This window comes from Oncorhynchus nerka, linkage group LG14 (genome assembly GCF_034236695.1).
Source record: "Oncorhynchus nerka isolate Pitt River linkage group LG14, Oner_Uvic_2.0, whole genome shotgun sequence".
Classification (NCBI taxonomy): domain Eukaryota; kingdom Metazoa; phylum Chordata; class Actinopteri; order Salmoniformes; family Salmonidae; genus Oncorhynchus; species Oncorhynchus nerka.
The window spans coordinates 102,803,086-102,822,283 of record NC_088409.1 but is presented as its reverse complement, the minus strand read 5'-3'; positions in this window follow the sequence as shown (position 1 = coordinate 102,822,283).

Sequence of the window (19,198 nt, the reverse complement as noted above, 5' to 3'; positions counted from 1 at the left end):
AAGGGGCGGTTCGTGAAGACTGACAAGCTCTCTGACTCAAAGGGTGGTAACTACTCACTTGTACAAAGTTATGGAAACAACTTCCTCTTATAGTTTAAGATTACATCCCTCTCTTAACAAAAACCCTCATCATTGTTCATATTTCATACACAGTGTAGAGGATGGAGACTTGTAGTACTTTCAGGTTACAGTATTTCCTTTATAACATTTTTAATGACATCACAAAATAACAACCAAAATGACATTATTATTCTTTAGAATCTCTGACCATTCGCCACATTCTATTTTAGAATATTTTGGTCCAGGATTCACTTTAAAAACATGTTAGAGTTTCAGCGGCAAACTGTCTGTGTAGACAAAATTACATTTCTGTGTGAATTTGGAATGGGATGGTCTCTCTTTTTGATTTACGACAGGGTATAAACTATCAACCAATCAAATGCTCCTGTGGATGAGAGAGGGTCTGGTTGAAGTCATCCATTGCCAAGCTGATCTGACCTATTTGTTACCTCACAGGACAGTCATGACAACGTATACATAAAGTTTGACTTATCATGTAATATCAAGCATATCGAATAAAACAGCAATAATGTTTTCTTTTTCCTCTGGAATGTATTTATATATTTGCAGATTCTGACCTGTGAGGGCTTGCTGTGAGGTGCATTTGATTCCAGGCACTACAATGTTCAGTGAAGTGGATTACACAATATGTAACCAAGTATCTGCGGTGTCTAGATTAATAGGATTAATTTGCCAAAGAGCAGATTATATCTGTGTTTATCAGTGCTTCTAATCAGAAAACTCTCTGCTGTGCTGAGAGGAGCAGGAAGTAGTGATGCTGCACAATGAGGGCATTTAGACATACTAGGTTGTATCCCAATTGGCACCCTATTCTCTATGGGCCCTGGCCAACAGTAGTACAGTATTTAGAAAATATTGTGCCATTTGGGGCATTCTGAAAATGAGAACTGGGACAGTCACTTCATTCTCTCCCACCGATTTGTACGAAAACAGGAAGTGAAGATTAGAAGGGAAGTATTGATATCCTGTATCCTGTGTTTTTCTGTCCTCTTTACTTGTTTTCTACCCCTGATATGGATAACAGAAACACACGTAGGGAGGAGGAGGTTGGTTATTACATAGAATAAGAATTATTATACAATGGGTGGGTCTAATCCTGGATGCTGATTGGTTAAAACCACATTTCAGACAGTGTCTATTCCACAAGTTACCTATGGCTAAAACTATGATGTTAAAATGCCTATTAACTCTGTTCCATCTGACTGCGCAATCCACTGTCTCATCAGCCCAGCCAGGCAATTTATAAACTTGATCTCCACTATAAAAAGCATCTAGACATCATCTCACATTTCTTTAAGACTAACATTTAGTTTTCAACAGCTGAGATTTATATCAAACCTGTCTTTCTGACATTTGCAACATCATTTCAATATTGAAATTCAATCTCCAGTTTTGCCATAGTAATGAAAGTGTCGGGAGTAGATACAAGACAGACAGGCAAGGCCGCTTTTCTCAGCAAGTTGAAATCATGAATCAAAATCATTTTTATGGATGTAAACAAAGAAATGTCAATAGAAAACAGGTTAAACGAAGTGCAGCTAGAGTTTAGTCTTTCCAGCTTCAGTTTGAAGTGATTGTGTTAGCTGTGTTGTTGGCTGTGTTGTTGGCTAGCTCCTCTGAACAACTGTGTCCCGACGAGAGAGCACATTTTCAATGCCAGGTGAAATCGCACATCATTCGCTGGTGTATCCAAGTAAATGTCACTAGGAAAGAGCTTAAACAAATGCAAATGCAGCTACTTTGCTGTTATTCTGGCTGCACTGTTTGAGGTGACTGTACGTTAGCTGTAGCGAGCTAGCTAGCAAGCAAGGGACAAGAACATTGCCAGACAGTATGGCAAAATAATATTTATTTTACCTTCATTTAATTGGGCAAGTCAGTTAAGAACCAATTCTTATTTTCAATGACGGCCTAGGAACATACAAACGCTCCACACCGCATGGCCGCGGCCACCCTAATCTGGTGGTCCCAGCGCGCACGACCCACGTGGAGTTCCAGGTCTCCGGTAGCCTCTGGAACTGCCGATCTGCGGCCAACAAGGCAGAGTTCATCTCCGCCTATGTCTCCCTCCAGTCCCTCGACTTCTTGGCACTGACGGAAACATGGATCACCACAGACAACACTGCTACTCCTACTGCTCTCTCTTCGTCTGCCCACGTGTTCTCGCACACCCCGAGAGCTTCTGGTCAGCGGGGTGGTGGCACCGGGATCCTCATCTCTCCCAAGTGGTCATTCTCTCTTTCTCCCCTTACCCATCTGTCTATCGCTCCTTTGAATTCCATGCTGTCACAGTTACCAGCCCTTTCAAGCTTAACATCCTTATCATTTATCGCCCTCCAGGTTCTCTCGGAGAGTTCATCAATGAGCTTGATGCCTTGATAAGCTCCTTTCCTGAGGACGGCTCACCTCTCACAGTTCTGGGCGACTTTAACCTCCCCACGCCTACCTTTGACTCATTCCTCTCTGCCTCCTTCTTTCCACTCCTCTCCTCTTTTGACCTCACCCTCTCACCTTCTCCCCCTACTCACAAGGCAGGAAATACGCTCGACCTCATCTTTACTAGATGCTGTTCTTCCACTAACCTCGTTGCAACTCCCCTCCAAGTCTCCGACCACTACCTTGTATCCTTTTCCCTCTCGCTCTCATCCAACACTTCCCACACTGCCCCTACTCGGATGGTATCGCGCCGTCCCAACCTTCGCTCTCTCTCCCCCGCTACTCTCTCCTCTTCCATCCTATCATCTCTTCCCTCTGCTCAAACCTTCTCCAACCTATCTCCTGATTCTGCCTCCTCAACCCTCCTCTCCTCCCTTTCTGCATCCTTTGACTCTCTATGTCCCCTATCCTCCAGGCCGGCTCGGTCCTCCCTCCCGCCTCCGTGGCTCGACGACTCATTGCGAGCTCACAGAACAGGGCTCCGGGCAGCCGAGCGGAAATGGAGGAAAACTCGCCTCCCTGCGGACCTGACATCCTTTCACTCCCTCCTCTCTACATTTTCCTCTTCTCTCTCTGCTGCTAAAGCCACTTTCTACCACTCTAAATTCCAAGCATCTGCCTCTAACCCTAGGAAGCTCTTTGCAACCTTCTCCTCCCTCCTGAATCCTCCTCCCCCTCCCCCCTCCTCCCCTCTCTGCAGATGACTTCGTCAACCATTTTGAAAAGAAGGTCGACGACATCCGATCCTCGTTTGCTAAGTCAAACGACACCGCTGGTTCTGCTCACACTGCCCTACCCTGTGCTCTGACCTCTTTCTCCCTCTCTCTCCAGATGAAATCTCGCGTCTTGTGACGGCCGGCCGCCCCTACAACCTGCCCGCTTGACCCTATCCCCTCCTCTCTTCTCCAGACCATTTCCGGAGACCTCCTCCCTTACCTCACCTCGCTCATCAACTCATCCCTGACCGCTGGCTACGTCCCTTCCGTCTTCAAGAGAGCGAGAGTTGCACCCCTTCTGAAAAAACCTACACTCGATCCCTCCGATGTCAACAACTACAGACCAGTATCCCTTCTTTCTTTTCTCTCCAAAACTCTTGAACGTGCCGTCCTTGGCCAGCTCTCCCGCTATCTCTCTCAGAATGACCTTCTTGATCCAAATCAGTCAGGTTTCAAGACTAGTCATTCAACTGAGACTGCTCTTCTCTGTATCACGGAGGCGCTCCGCACTGCTAAAGCTAACTCTCTCTCCTCTGCTCTCATCCTTCTAGACCTATTGGCTGCCTTCGATACTGTGAACCATCAGATCCCTCCTCTCCACCCTCTCCGAGTTGGGCATCTCCGGCGCGGCCCACGCTTGGATTGCGTCCTACCTGACAGGTCGCTCCTACCAGGTGGCGTGGCGAGAATCCGTCTCCACACCACGTGCTCTCACCACTGGTGTCCCCCAGGGCTCTGTTCTAGGCCCTCTCCTATTCTCGCTATACACCAAGTCACTTGGCTCTGTCATAACCTCACATGGTCTCTCCTATCATTGCTATGCAGACGACACACAATTAATCTTCTCCTTTCCCCCTTCTGATGACCAGGTGGCGAATCGCATCTCTGCATGTCTGGCAGACATATCCGTGTGGATGACGGATCACCACCTCAAGCTGAACCTCGGCAAGACGGAGCTGCTCTTCCTCCCGGGAAGGACTGCCCGTTCCATGATCTCGCCATCACGGTTGACAACTCCATTGTGTCCTCCTCCCAGAGCGCTAAGAACCTTGGCGTGATCCTGGACAACACCCTGTCGTTCTCAACTAACATCAAGGCGGTGGCCCGTTCCTGTAGGTTCATGCTCTACAACATCCGCAGAGTACGACCCTGCCTCACACAGGAAGCGGCGCAGGTCCTAATCCAGGCACTTGTCATCTCCCGTCTGGATTACTGCAACTCGCTGTTGGCTGGGCTCCTGCCTGTGCCATTAAACCCCTACAACTCATCCAGAACGCCGCAGCCCGTCTGGTGTTCAACCTTCCCAAGTTCTCTCACGTCACCCCGCTCCTCCGCTCCCTCCACTGGCTTCCAGTTGAAGCTCGCATCCGCTACAAGACCATGGTGCTTGCCTACGGAGCTGTGAGGGGAACGGCACCTCAGTACCTCCAGGCTCTGATCAGGCCCTACACCCAAACAAGGGCACTGCGTTCATCCACCTCTGGCCTGCTCGCCTCCCTACCACTGAGGAAGTACAGTTCCCGCTCAGCCCAGTCAAAACTGTTCGCTGCTCTGGCCCCCCAATGGTGGAACAAACTCCCTCACGACGCCAGGACAGCGGAGTCAATCACCACCTTCCGGAGACACCTGAAACCCCACCTCTTTAAGGAATACCTAGGATAGGATAAAGTAATCCCTCTCACCCCCCCTCCCCCTGAAAAGATTTAGATGCACTACTGTTCCACTGGAGGTCATAAGGTGAATGCACCAATTTGTAAGTCGCTCTGGATAAGAGCGTCTGCTAAATGACTTAAATGTAAATGTAAACAGTGGCTTAATTGCCTGTTCAGGGGCAGAACAACAGATTTGTACCTTGTCGGCTCAGGGGTTTGAACTTGCAACCTTCCGGTTACTAATCCAACGCTCTAACCACTAGGCTACCCTGCCACCCCAGAACCATTGACTAGGTTGTGTCCATAGATACAGAACAAAATACTTAATAACTTAACACACTCTGACAACCGTACCGACAGAAGGAACAACCAGCACGCTTGCATAGCAACCGTAGATTTGTGTTAGGAATATATCTCGTGGAAGGATGAAATATTATGAATAAATTATGAAAATATGTCATTCATCATTTGAATATATTCATTACCCGATATGTAAAAGTGATTTTGCCCTCAAAACCGGTGATTGGAGGATATATTAGCACAGTTTGCCGGCCTTCGACTTCGTCTCAGGTCTAACAACACCATGCCAATATATCCACAAGCACGGACTTATCGGACATTATCACTTAAGTAGAACAGGCTTGAAAGCTCTAACCCTGGCAATTGACTGGTAAACTCATGGCTACACTCACAATGGCTGACTGGTGTTGTGATGCAATCATTTCAATGGTATTTGGAAAATTCTATCAACTGATGCTGGATTGCCATGTTAATGTAGAATGTTGATTTCAATTATGCTAAATGATGTGGCTCATGAAATGGAATGTATATTTTATAATGTCAGTAGAGTTGTTTCAAAACATTATAGCAAAGAATGAAGGGTACACTTCCTGCTTTTACTTCCTGACATGGGTACACTCAAAATGGCTGCCAGTCCTTTAACATACTTGAGGAACCAACCAAACTTCCCAGGGAGGAACGAACCAGTGGAGGGGCGGAGGAGTGGAGCCCGGGTCCATTTACATTTTAATTGGCTCTCCAGGTTAATTGGTTCCTCCCTGTAACGCCTGGTTGGTTCCTCCCTGGGAAGTTTGGTTGGTTCCTCCCTGGGAATTTTGGTTGGTTCCTCCCTGGGAAGTTTGGTTGGTTCCTCCTTGTAACGCCTGGTTGGTTCCTCCCTGTGATGCTAAAATGTATGGATGGACTGATCTGACCAGGTTCTCTCCTGCTAGACTGATCTGACCAGGTTCTCTCCCGATGGACTGATCTGACCAGGTTCTCTCCCGATGGACTGATCTGACCAGGTTCTCTCCCGATGGACTGATCTGACCAGGTTCTCTCCCGATGGACTGATCTGACCAGGTTCTCTCCCGATGGACTGATCTGACCAGGTTCTCTCCCGATGGACTGATCTGACCAGGTTCTCTCCCGATGGACTGATCTGACCAGGTTCTCTCCCGATGGACTGATCTGACCAGGTTCTCTCCCGATGGACTGATCTGACCAGGTTCTCTCCCGATGGACTGATCTGACCAGGTTCTCTCCCGATGGACTGATCTGACCAGGTTCTCTCCTGATGGACTGATCTGACCAGGTTCTCTCCCGATGGACTGATCTGACCAGGTTCTCTCCCGATGGACTGATCTGACCAGGTTCTCTCCCGATGGACTGATCTGACCAGGTTCTCTCCTGATGGACTGATCTGACCAGGTTCTCTCCTGATGGACTGATCTGACCAGGTTCTCTCCTGATGGACTGATCTGACCAGGTTGTCTCCCGATGGACTGATCTGACCAGGTTCTCTCCTGATGGACTGATCTGACCAGGTTCTCTCCCGATGGACTGATCTGACCAGGTTCTCTCCTGATGGACTGATCTGACCAGGTTCTCTCCCGATGGACTGATCTGACCAGGTTCTCTCCCGATGGACTGATCTGACCAGGTTCTCTCCCGATGGACTGATCTGACCAGGTTCTCTCCCGATGGACTGATCTGACCAGGTTCTCTCCCGATGGACTGATCTGACCAGGTTCTCTCCCGATGGACTGATCTGACCAGGTTCTCTCCCGATGGACTGATCTGACCAGGTTCTCTCCCGATGGACTGATCTGACCAGGTTCTCTCCTGATGGAATGATCTGACCAGGTTCTCTCCTGATGGACTGATCTGACCAGGTTCTCTCCCGATGGACTGATCTGACCAGGTTCTCTCCTGATGGACTGATCTGACCAGGTTCTCTCCCGATGGACTGATCTGACCAGGTTCTCTCCCGATGGACTGATCTGACCAGGTTCTCTCCTGATGGACTGATCTGACCAGGTTCTCTCCTGATGGAATGATGGACCCCGGCTCCACTCCTCCACTGCTGAACCAAATTCAATATCATGTAGTGGTCCCACGGAGCAGCTATCCAAGGTGACTTAAGTATGTTAAAGGAGAATGTCAACGGTAATCACTCCCAGGTCCATGACAGAGAGCGGCCCCTCTGAGAGGGAAATTAATAGGAGCGTGTATCTACTTACCATGAATTCATTCACACTGACATTTCCCCTAGCTGCAGAAAGGTTACTATTGCAGATGGACAGTTTAGCTCAGGGGTGTCAAAGTCAAATGGACGGAGGGCCAAATAAAAAAATCAGCTACAAGACGAGGGCCGGACTGTTCGAATGTTCATTGAAAATGTTTTAAATGACGCATATAGTCTAGTGAACCTAATTGAACCTACTGAAAACCTAACAAATATATTACAATATGATCAGATAAATAAAGCAATATTTTCTTATGGCTCTGTCAGTAATCTTTAATTTTCAACAGACACAAAAGACAAATTTCCTTTATATAAATATCCCCATAACATGAACATTAAATGAAAGAAACCGGTATTCAAGGCACCATCAGTAGACTATATTTTCTATTTTAGCAAAAGTGGGCTAAATTTACTTCAAAGAAAAAACAATAATAGCAATTTTCTATCATCCACTCAACTGAAATATTTTTAAAATATAATTGGATTGAAATACAAAAAAATAAAGTGCAAAAATCTATTAATCAAAAACAACACTTTGTTTAAGGAGAAGTAACATGCAGTGAAAACAAATATTAAATTTTAACTTTTAAACTTGAACTGAGTAAAAACTCTAAATATGTGATTGCACAGTAATGTTCACTTGTTTGAGGTTGAGGGTGATACTTGGTGGTGTCCCATCTTTTCCACAAGTTCATCAATGTTCGGGGTAAGGCTCTGAGCTGAAGAAATCCTCAGAATTGAGTGGAGGTGTTCAGCAGTAAGTCGACTTCTGTGTGATGTTTTGTTCAGGTTCATCAAAGAAAACAGTTGTTCACACAGGTATGTGCTGCCAAACATAGACAACGTTTGAGCAGCCTGGATGCGCAGCTGGGGCATTGTGCCGGGAGGAAACGGGCGAACTCCGCAGCACCCACTGCCGCATATTTTGCCCTCAGTGCATCATTGCATTGAGGTCAATCAACTCCATTTGGAGGTTTGGTGGTGAGCTTTCCACGTCAACAGCAAATGGGTTACCGAGCAGTTCCAACCTGCTTTTTGTGCTTCAAAGTCAGCAAATCGGCGTCGAAAGTCAGCGGCAAGCATACCTATTTTATCAGCCAAATGTGTGCTCGGGAACGCACTGGTAGAGAGCTTCTCTTTCATGGTCTGGCAGCTGGGAAAGTGGCTCAAATTTTCTTTCCGCATCTGCGTCTCCCACAGAGTCAGTTTGGTTTTAAATGCCTTCACTGTACTGTACATATCAGAGATGACACGATCCCGACCCTGCAGCTGCAAGTTTATTGCATTCAGATGACTCGTAATGTCACACAGAAAAGCCATTTCACACAGAAACATTTCGTCTCGGAGTTGTGTTGTGTCTTTCCCTTTGCTGTCCAAGAACAGACAAATCTCCTCACGAAGCTCGAAACATCTTTGAAGCACCTTTCCCTGGCTTAGCCATCGCACCTCTGTGTGATAAGGCAAATCACCATGCTCCGTTTCTAACTCCGTCAGAAATGCCTTGAACTGGCGGTGATTCAAACCTTTGGCTCTGATAAAGTTAACTGTGCGCGTGATGATGCTCATTACATGCTCCATTTTCAAGGCTTTACCGCACAACGCTTCCTGGTGTATGATACAATGATAAGCTGTCAGCTCACCTGTCGCGTTTTCCTCTTGCATCTTTTCCCGTATCTTCGCCACCAGTCCGCTCCTGTGTCCACACATCGCAGGTGCTCCGTCGGTTGTCAAACCCACGAGTTTTTCCCAAGGCAGCTCCATCTCATTTACACATCTTGACACCTCTTCATACAAATCATGCCCCGTAGTTGTGCCATGCATAGGACGTAAAGCCAAAAACTCCTCTGTCACGCTTAGGTTGGAGTCCACTCCGCGGATGAAAATTGACAACTGGGCAATGTCAGAAATGTCGGTGCTCTCATCCACAGCCAAGGAATATGCAATAAAATCTTTCCCTTTTTCACAAGCTGCTCTTTTAGATTGATGGACAACTGGTCTACTCTCTCGGCAATGGTGTTTCTGCTCAGACTCACATTTAAAAAGAGTTGCCTTTTTTCTGGGCAAACTTCGTCACAAACTTTAATCATGCAGTTTTTGATGAAATCCCCCTCCGTAAATGGCCGGGCTGATTTAGCGATCTCTTCTGCCAAAATAAAACTGGCCTTGACAGCAGCCTGGCCTTGTGATTTGGCTTTTGAACAGAGCCTGTCGAGATTTGAGGCCTCGTTTTAATTCCTCTGCCTTTTGTAGCCTTTGTTCCATGTCCATATTCTTGTTTTTGTCCGCGTGTTTCGTTTCATAATGTCGTCTCAGATTATACTCTTTCAGTACCGCCACACTTTCTCCACACAGAAGACACACAGGTTTTCCAGCTACCTTCGTGAACATATACTCCGACTCCCACCTTGTTTGAAACCCCCGGTTCTCAGTATCCACCTTCCGTTTTGCCATTTTTGATGGGTATCTGAAAGTTAATTTTACTGTGATGCTGACGACTGCTGTGCCAATAAATATTGAAATGAAGCAGCCTACTGCTCGGTGCGTCACCTTTGCATTGTGGGAAATGTAGTATTGGTGCGTGTAAAAGATCTGCGGGCTGCCGGCTTGCTGCGGGCCGGTTCTAATAATAAATCAAGATCATCCCAGGGGCCGTAAAAACCTTCTTGCGGGCCGGATGTGGCCCGCGGGCCTTGACTCTGACATATGTGGTTTAGCTGGAGTGTTTGGAGGAACAACTGTCCTTGGTGCTGAAAGACTGCAGCTAACTCAGAATAGACTCTGGTTAACGTGAGATAATCTCTCTCTCTCTCGCTCTCTCTCTCTCGCTCTCTCTCTCTCTCTCTCTCCTGCTCTCTCTCTCTCGCTCTCTCTCTCTCTCTCTCCTGCTCTCTCCTGCTCTCTCTCTCTCTCTCTCTCTCCTGCTCTCTCCTGCTCTCTCTCTCTCTCTCTCTCTCTCTCTCTCTCTCTCTCTCTCTCTCCTGCTCTCTCCTGCTCTCTCTCTCTCTCTCTCTCCTGCTCTCTCCTGCTCTCTCTCTCTCTCGCTCTCTCTCTGTCTCTCTCTGTCTCTCTGTCTCTCTCTCTCTCTCTCTCTCTCTCTCTCTCTCTCTCTCTCTCTCTCCTGCTCTCTCTCTCCTGCTCTCTCTCTCTCTCGCTCTCTCTTTCTCCCCTTTTCTCCTACTCTCTCCTGCTCTTTCTCTATCCCCTTTTCTCCTGCCCTATCCTGCTCTCTCTCTCTCCCTTATTTCTCCTGATCTCTCCTGCTCTCTCTCGCTCCCCATTTCTCCTGCTCTCTCCTGCTCTCTCTCTCTATCCTTTTCTCCTGCTCTCTCCTGCTCTCTCCTGCTCTCTCCTGCTCTCTCTCTCCCATTTTCTCCTGCTCTCTCCTGCTCTCTCTCTCCCCCTTTCTCCTGCTCTCTCCTGCTCTCTCTCTCCCCATTTCTCCTGCTCTCTCCTGCTCTCTCTCTCTCTCTCTCCCCTTTTCTCCTGCCCTCTCCTGCTCTCTCTCTCTCCCCTTTTCTCCTGCTCTCTCCTGCTCTCTCTCTCTCTCTCCCCCCGTTTATCATGCTCTCTCCTGCTCTCTCTCTCTACCATTTTCTCCTGCTCTCTCCTGCTCTTTCTCTCACTTTCTCACTCTCCCCTTCTTTGTGCGCTTCTCTGACTCTCCTCTCCGTCTCTACACTCTCTGCTATCCTCTCTCCTTTCTGTCTTTATATTCAAATACACTTTCTTATCGATCTGATCTAAATCCTGATCTGACATTGGAACTAATACAGATGACAGACAAGAGTTAAGGACAGAGCGGTATACTGTACAGGTATACTGAATGTGTAACACCACGGAATGTAAACAGCAATAGAATGATAGTCACATGCTGATTTCATCTACCTACTATCTCCCTCTCTCTACACTGCACTATTATTTTTATGTTTTTGCTTTTACACCTGCATTGTTTGCTGTTTGGGGTTTTAGGCTGGGTTTCTATACAGCACTTTGAGATATCAGCTGATGTACGAAGGGCTATATAAATACATTTGATTTGATTTGATTTGATGTTTTTGTCCCACAATAATGCAATTAATCAGGTGTGTGTGTGTGTGTGTGTGTGTGTGAGAGAGAGAGAGATAGAGAGATATAGAGAGAGGTATAACTGTGTGTTGGTCTCTCTCTCTCTCTCTGTGCTAATATAGTAACTCTTGGCAGAGGCTGCCACCCCCTACACTGTGTGTTGTGATTAACAGTCTCATTGTATAGTCACACTCTGATGCTCTTTTCCTCACACATCTGTTTGTTTTTATTAGCAGATGATGGTTTATTGGCTGCGGAGAGACAGAGGATGGTTTATTGGCTGCGGAGAGACAGAGGATGGTTTATTAGCTATTGAGAGACAGAGGATGGTTTATTAGCTATGGGGAGACAGAGGATGGTTTATTAGCTATTGAGAGACAGAGGATGGTTTATTAGCTATTGAGAGACAGAGGATGGTTTATTAGCTACGTAGAGACAGAGGATGGTTTATTAGCTATAGAGAGACAGAGGATAGTTTATTAGCTATGGAGAGACAGAGGATGGTTTATTAGCTATTGAGAGACAGAGGATGGTTTATTAGCTATTGAGAGACAGAGGATGGTTTATTAGCTATTGAGAGACAGAGGGTGGTTTATTAGCTATGGAGAGACAGAGGAGGGTTTATTAGCTGCGGAGAGACAGAGGATGGTTTATTAGCTATTGAGAGACAGAGGATGGTTTATTAGCTATTGAGAGACAGAGGATGGTTTATTAGCTATGGGGAGACAGAGGATGGTTTATTAGCTATGGGGAGACAGAGGATGGTTTATTAGCTATTGAGAGACAGACGATGGTTTATTAGCTATGGGGAGACAGAGGATGGTTTATTAGCTATGGGGAGACAGAGGATGGTTTATTAGCTATGGGGAGACAGATGATGGTTTATTAGCTATTGAGAGACAGAGGATGGTTTATTAGCTACGTAGAGACAGAGGATGGTTTATTAGCTATTGAGAGACAGAGGATGGTTTATTAGCTATGGGGAGACAGAGGATGGTTTATTAGCTATGGGGAGACAGAGGATGGTTTATTAGCTATGGGGAGACAGATGATGGTTTATTAGCTATAGAGAGACAGAGGATAGTTTATTAGCTATGGAGAGACAGGATGGTTTATTAGCTATTGAGAGACAGAGGATGGTTTATTAGCTATTGAGAGACAGAGGATGGTTTATTAGCTACGTAGAGACAGAGGATGGTTTATTAGCTATAGAGAGACAGATGATGGTTTATTAGCTACGTAGAGACAGAGGATGGTTTATTAGCTATTGAGAGACAGAGGATGGTTTATTAGCTATTGAGAGACAGAGGATGGTTTATTAGCTATTGAGAGACAGAGGATGGTTTATTAGCTACGTAGAGACAGAGGATGGTTTATTAGCTATAGAGAGACAGAGGATAGTTTATTAGCTATGGAGAGACAGAGGATGGTTTATTAGCTATTGAGAGACAGAGGATGGTTTATTAGCTATTGAGAGACAGAGGATGGTTTATTAGCTATTGAGAGACAGAGGGTGGTTTATTAGCTATGGAGAGACAGAGGAGGGTTTATTAGCTGCGGAGAGACAGAGGATGGTTTATTAGCTATTGAGAGACAGAGGATGGTTTATTAGCTATTGAGAGACAGAGGATGGTTTATTAGCTATGGGGAGACAGAGGATGGTTTATTAGCTATGGGGAGACAGAGGATGGTTTATTAGCTATTGAGAGACAGACGATGGTTTATTAGCTATGGGGAGACAGAGGATGGTTTATTAGCTATGGGGAGACAGAGGATGGTTTATTAGCTATGGGGAGACAGATGATGGTTTATTAGCTATTGAGAGACAGAGGATGGTTTATTAGCTACGTAAAGACAGAGGATGGTTTATTAGCTATAGAGAGACAGAGGATAGGTTATTAGCTATGGAGAGACAGGATGGTTTATTAGCTATTGAGAGACAGAGGATGGTTTATTAGCTATTGAGAGACAGAGGATGGTTTATTAGCTACGTAGAGACAGAGGATGGTTTATTAGCTATAGAGAGACAGATGATGGTTTATTAGCTATGGAGAGACAGAGGATGGTTTATTAGCTGCGGAGAGACAGAGGATGGTTTATTAGCTATGGGGAGACAGAGGATGGTTTATTAGCTATGGGGAGACAGAGGATGGTTTATTAGCTATGGGGAGACAGAGGATGGTTTATTAGCTATGGGGAGACAGAGGATGGTTTATTAGCTATTGAGAGACAGAGGATGGTTTATTAGCTACGGGGAGACAGATGATGGTTTATTAGCTATGGAGAGACAGAGGATGGTTTATTAGCTGCGGAGAGACAGAGGATGGTTTATTAGCTATGGGGCAACAGAGGATGGTTTATTAGCTATGTAGAGACAGACAATGGTTTATTAGCTATTGAGAGACAGAGGGTGGTTTATTAGCTATGGGGAGACAGAGGATGGTTTATTAGCTATGGGGAGACAGAGGATGGTTTATTAGCTATGGGGAGACAGAGGATGGTTTATTAGCTATGGGGAGACAGAGGATGGTTTATTAGCTGCGGAGAGACAGAGGATGGTTTATTAGCTACGTAGAGACAGAGGATGGTTTATTAGCTATAGAGAGACAGAGGATAGTTTATTAGCTATGGAGAGACAGAGGATGGTTTATTAGCTATTGAGAGACAGAGGATGGTTTATTAGCTATTGAGAGACAGAGGATGGTTTATTAGCTACGTAGAGCCAGAGGATGGTTTATTAGCTATAGAGAGACAGATGACATGGGCAGGCCAACAACAAACAATAACATGGGCAAGCCAACAACAAACGACAACATGGGCAAGCCAACAACAAACGACAACATGGGCAAGCCAACAACAAACGACAACATGGGCAAGCCAACAACAAACGACAACATGGGCAAGCCAACAACAAACGACAACATGGGCAAGCCAACAACAAACAATAACATGGGCAAGCCAACAACAAACAATAACATGGGCAAGCCAACAACAAACGACAACATGGGCAAGCCAACAACAACATGGGCAAGCCAACAACAAACGACAACATGGGCAAGCCAACAACAAATGACAACATGGGCAAGCCAACAACAAACGACAACATGGGCAAGCCAACAACAACATGGGCAAGCCAACAACAAATGACAACATGGGCAAGCCAACAACAAACGACAACATGGGCAAGCCAACAACAAACGACAACATGGGCAAGCCAACAACAAACGATAAAATAGGATTTTTTTTTGTACACAATAAATGGCTACATTCAGTTCAACATGAATAAATCATTTGAATGTGTTAGTCACTCTAGAAGTGGCGCTAATGCTTGGTTTTTGAATACATTTAAGGTAAGCTTTCTAGCTAGCCTGTGGTTATGTTTGTAAGGGTCTATGTGTAGCTGGTGCAGAGGAGTCAGGCGCAGGACAGCAGAGATGAGTGATTAAAGGTCATTTTACTCAAAGTCATCAAAATACATGAGATATACGAAGCCCACAACACAACAAACATTCACTCACAACCAAACATGGGGAACAGAGGGTTAAATACTAAACAGGTCATTTGGGTGAGTGAAACCAGGTGTGTAAGACATAGACAAAACAAATGGAAAATTAAAAGTGAATTGGCGGTGGCTAGAAGGCCGGTGACATCGACCGTCGAACGTCGCCCAAACAAGGAGAGGGACCGACTTCGGAAGAAGTCGTGACAATGTTGCAAAGCAAACAACCTAGCAACGAGACTTTTGTCCTGACTACTTTTTCTGGAGGAATGTATTTATTATGAATGTATTTATTAAAGCAACATTTTCAGTGTAGATGTGTTGTTCCTTGGCTTGTGGTGTCGGCAACCAGATTCTAAAAGCAATAAGACACCTCGGTGGTTAGTGATATGTGGAATGAGTTGTCCCCTCTTTATTGATGGAGGGAATGAGTTGTCCCCTCTTTATTAATGGAGGGAATGGGATGTCCCCTCTTTATTGATTGAGGGAATGAGTTGTCCCCTCTTTATTGATGGAGGGAATGGGTTGTCTCCTCTTTATTGATGGAGGGAATGGGATGTCCCCTCTTTATTGAAAGAGGGAATGGGTTATCTCCTCTTTATTGATGGAGGGAATGAGTGGTCCTTATTGATGGAGGGAATGGGTTGTCCCCTCTTTATTGATGGAGGGAATGAGTTGTCCCCTCTTTATTGATGGAGGGAATGAGTTGTCCCCTCTTTATTGATGGAGGGAATGGGTTGTCCCCTCTTTATTGATGGAGGGAATGGCTTGTCCCCTCTCTATTGATGGAGGTAATGGGTTGTCCCCTCTTTATTGATGGATGGAATGGGTTGTCCCCTCTCTATTGATGGAGGTAATGGGTTGTCCCCTCTTTATTGATGGAGGGAATGAGTTGTCCCCTCTTTATTGATGGAGGGAATGAGTTGTCCCCTCTCTATTGATGGAGGTAATGGGTTGTCCCCTCTTTATTGATGGAGGGAATGAGTTGTCCCCTCTTTATTGATGGAGGGAATGAGTTGTCCCCTCTTTATTGATGGAGGGAATGGGATGTCCCCTCTTTATTGATGGAGGGAATGAGTTGTCCCCTCTTTATTGATGGAGGGAATGGGTTGTCCCCTCTTTATTGGTGGAGGGAATGGGTTGTCCCCTCTTATTGATGGAGGGAATGGGTTGTCTCCTCTTTATTAATGGAGGGAATGGGATGTCCCCTCTCTATTGATGGAGGGAATGGGTTGTCCCCTCTCTATTGATGGAGGGAATGGGATGTCTCCTCTCTATTGATGGAGGGAATGTGATGTCCCCTCTCTATTGATGGAGGGAATGGGTTGTCCCCTCTTATTGATGGATGGGGAATGGGTTGTCCCTCTTATTGATGGAGGGAATGAGTTGTCCCCTCTTTATTGATGGAGGGAATGGGTTGTCCCCTTTATTGATGGATGGGAATGAGTTGTCCCCTCTTTATTGATGGAGGGAATGGGTTGTCCCCTCTTTATTGATGGAGGGAATGAGTTGTCCCCTCTTTATTGATGGAGGGAATGGGTTGTCCTCTTTATTGATGGAGGGAATGGGTTGTCCCTCTTTATTGATGGAGGGAATGAGTTGTCCCTCTTTATTGATGGAGGGAATGAGTTGATTGATGGAGGGAATGGGTTGTCTCTTTATTGATGATGTCCCCTCTTATTGATGGAGGGAATGGGTTGTCCCCCTCTTTATTGATGGAGGGAATGGGATGTCTCCTCTTTATTGATGGAGGGAATGAGTTGTCTCCTCTTTATTGATGGAGGAATGAATGAATGGGTTGTCCCCTCTTTATTGATGGAGGGAATCTTTATTGATGGAGGGAATGGGATGTCTCCTCTTTATTGATGGAGGGAATGGGTTGTCCCCTCTTTATTGATGGAGGGAATGGGTTGTCTCCTCTTTATTGATGGAGGGAATGGGATGTCCTCTCTTATTGATGGAGGGAATGAGTTGTCCCTCTTTATTGATGGAGGGAATGAGTTGTCCCTCTTATTGATGGGAGGGAATGAGTTGTCCCCTCTTTATTGATGGAGAATGGGGATGGAGGGAATTGTCTCCTCTTTATTGATGGTTGTCCCCTCTTTATTGATGGAGGGAATGGGATGTCCCCTCTTTATTGATGGAGGGTCCCCTCTTTATTGATGGAGGGAATGGGTTGTCCCCTCTTTATTGATGGAGGGAATGAGTTGTCCCCTCTTTATTGATGGAGGGAATGAGATGTCCCCTCTTTATTGATGGAGGGAATGGGTTGTCCCCTCTTATTGATGGAGGGAATGAGTTGTCCTCTTTATTGATGGAGGGAATGGGATGTCTCCTCTTTATTGATGGAGGGAATGGGATGTCCCTCTTTATTGATGGAGGGAATGAGTTGTCCCCTCTTTATTGATGGAGGGAATTGTCCTCTTATTGATGGAGGGAATGGGTTGTCTCCTCTTTATTGATGGAGGGAATGGGATGTGTCCTCTTTATTGATGGAGGGAATGGGTTGTCCCCTCTTTATTGATGGAGGGAATGGGTTGTCCCTCTTTATTGATGGAGGGATTGATGGGGAATGGGTTGTCCCCTCTTTATTGATGGAGGGAATGGGTTGTCCCCTCTTTATTGATGGAGGGAATGGGTTGTCCCCTCTTTATTGATGGTGGGGAATGGAGGGGGTTGTCCCCTCTTTATTGATGGAGGGAATGGGATGTCCCTCTTTATTGATGGAGGGAATGGGTTGTCCCCTCTTTATTGATGGAGGGAATGAGTTGTCCCTCTTATTGATGGAGGGAATGAGTTGTCCCCTCTATTATTGATGGAGGGAATGGGTTGTCTCCTCTTTATTGATGGAGGGAATGTTGATTGATGGAGGGAATGGGTTGTCCCTCTTTATTGATGGAGGGAATGGGTTGTCCCCTCTTATTGATGGAGGGAATGGGTTGTCCCTCTTTATTGATGGAGGGAATGGGATGTCCCTCTCTATTGATGGAGGGAATGGGTTGTCCCCTCTCTATTGATGGAGGGAATGGGTTGTCTCCTCTCTATTGATGGAGGGAATGGGATGTCCCCTCTCTATTGATGGAGGGAATGGGTTGTCCCTCTCTTTATTGATGGAGGGAATGGGTTGTCCCTCTATTGATGGAGGGAATGAGTTGTCCCCTCTCTATTGATGGAGGGAATGGAGGGGATGTCTCCTCTTTATTGATGGAGGAATGGGATGTCCCCTCTTTATTGATGGAATGGTTGATTGATGGAGGGAATGGGATGTCTCCTCTTTATTGATGGAGGGAATGGGATGTCCCCTCTTATTGATGGAGGGAATGGAGTTGTCCCCTCTTATTGATGGAGGGAATGGGATGTCCCTCTTTATTGATGGAGGGAATGGGTTGTCCCCTCTTTATTTGATGGATGGAGGGAATGGGATGTCTCCTCTTTATTGATGGAGGGAATGAGTTGTCCCCTCTTTATTGATGGAGGGAATGGGTTGTCCCCTCTTTATTGATGGAGGGAATGGGTTGTCCTCTTTATTGATGGAGGGAATGGGTTGTCCCTCTTTATTGATGGAGGGAATGGGTTGTCCCCTCTTATTTGGAGGGAATTGGAGGGAATGGGATGTCTCCTCTTTATTGATGGAGGGAATGGGAATGTCCCCTCTTTATTGATGGAGGGAATGGGTTGTCCCCTCTTTATTGATGGAGGGAATGGGTTGTCCCTCTTTATTGATGGAGGGAATGAGTTGTCTTTATTGATGGAGGGAATGAGTTGTCCCCTCTTTATTGATGGATGAGGAATGAGTTGTCCCCTCTCTATTGATGGAGTCTCCTCTTTATTGATGGAGGGAATGGGATGTCCCTCTCTATTGATGGAGGGAATTATTGATGGAGGGAATGGGTTGTCCCCTCTTTATTGATGGATGGGGGAATGATGGAGGGAATGGGATGTCCTCTTTATTGATGGAGGGAATGGGTTGTCCCTCTTTATTGATGGAGGGAATGGGTTGTCCCTCTTTATTGATGGAGGGAATGGGATGTCTCCTCTCTATTGATGGAGGGAATGGGTTGTCCCTCTTTATTGATGGAGGGAATGGGTTGTCCCCTCTTTATTGATGGGAATGGGATGTCCCCTCTTATTGATGGAGGGAATGGGTTGTCCCTCTTATTGATGGAGGGAATGGGATGTCCCCTCTTTATTGATGGAGGGAATGAGTTGTCCCCTCTTTATT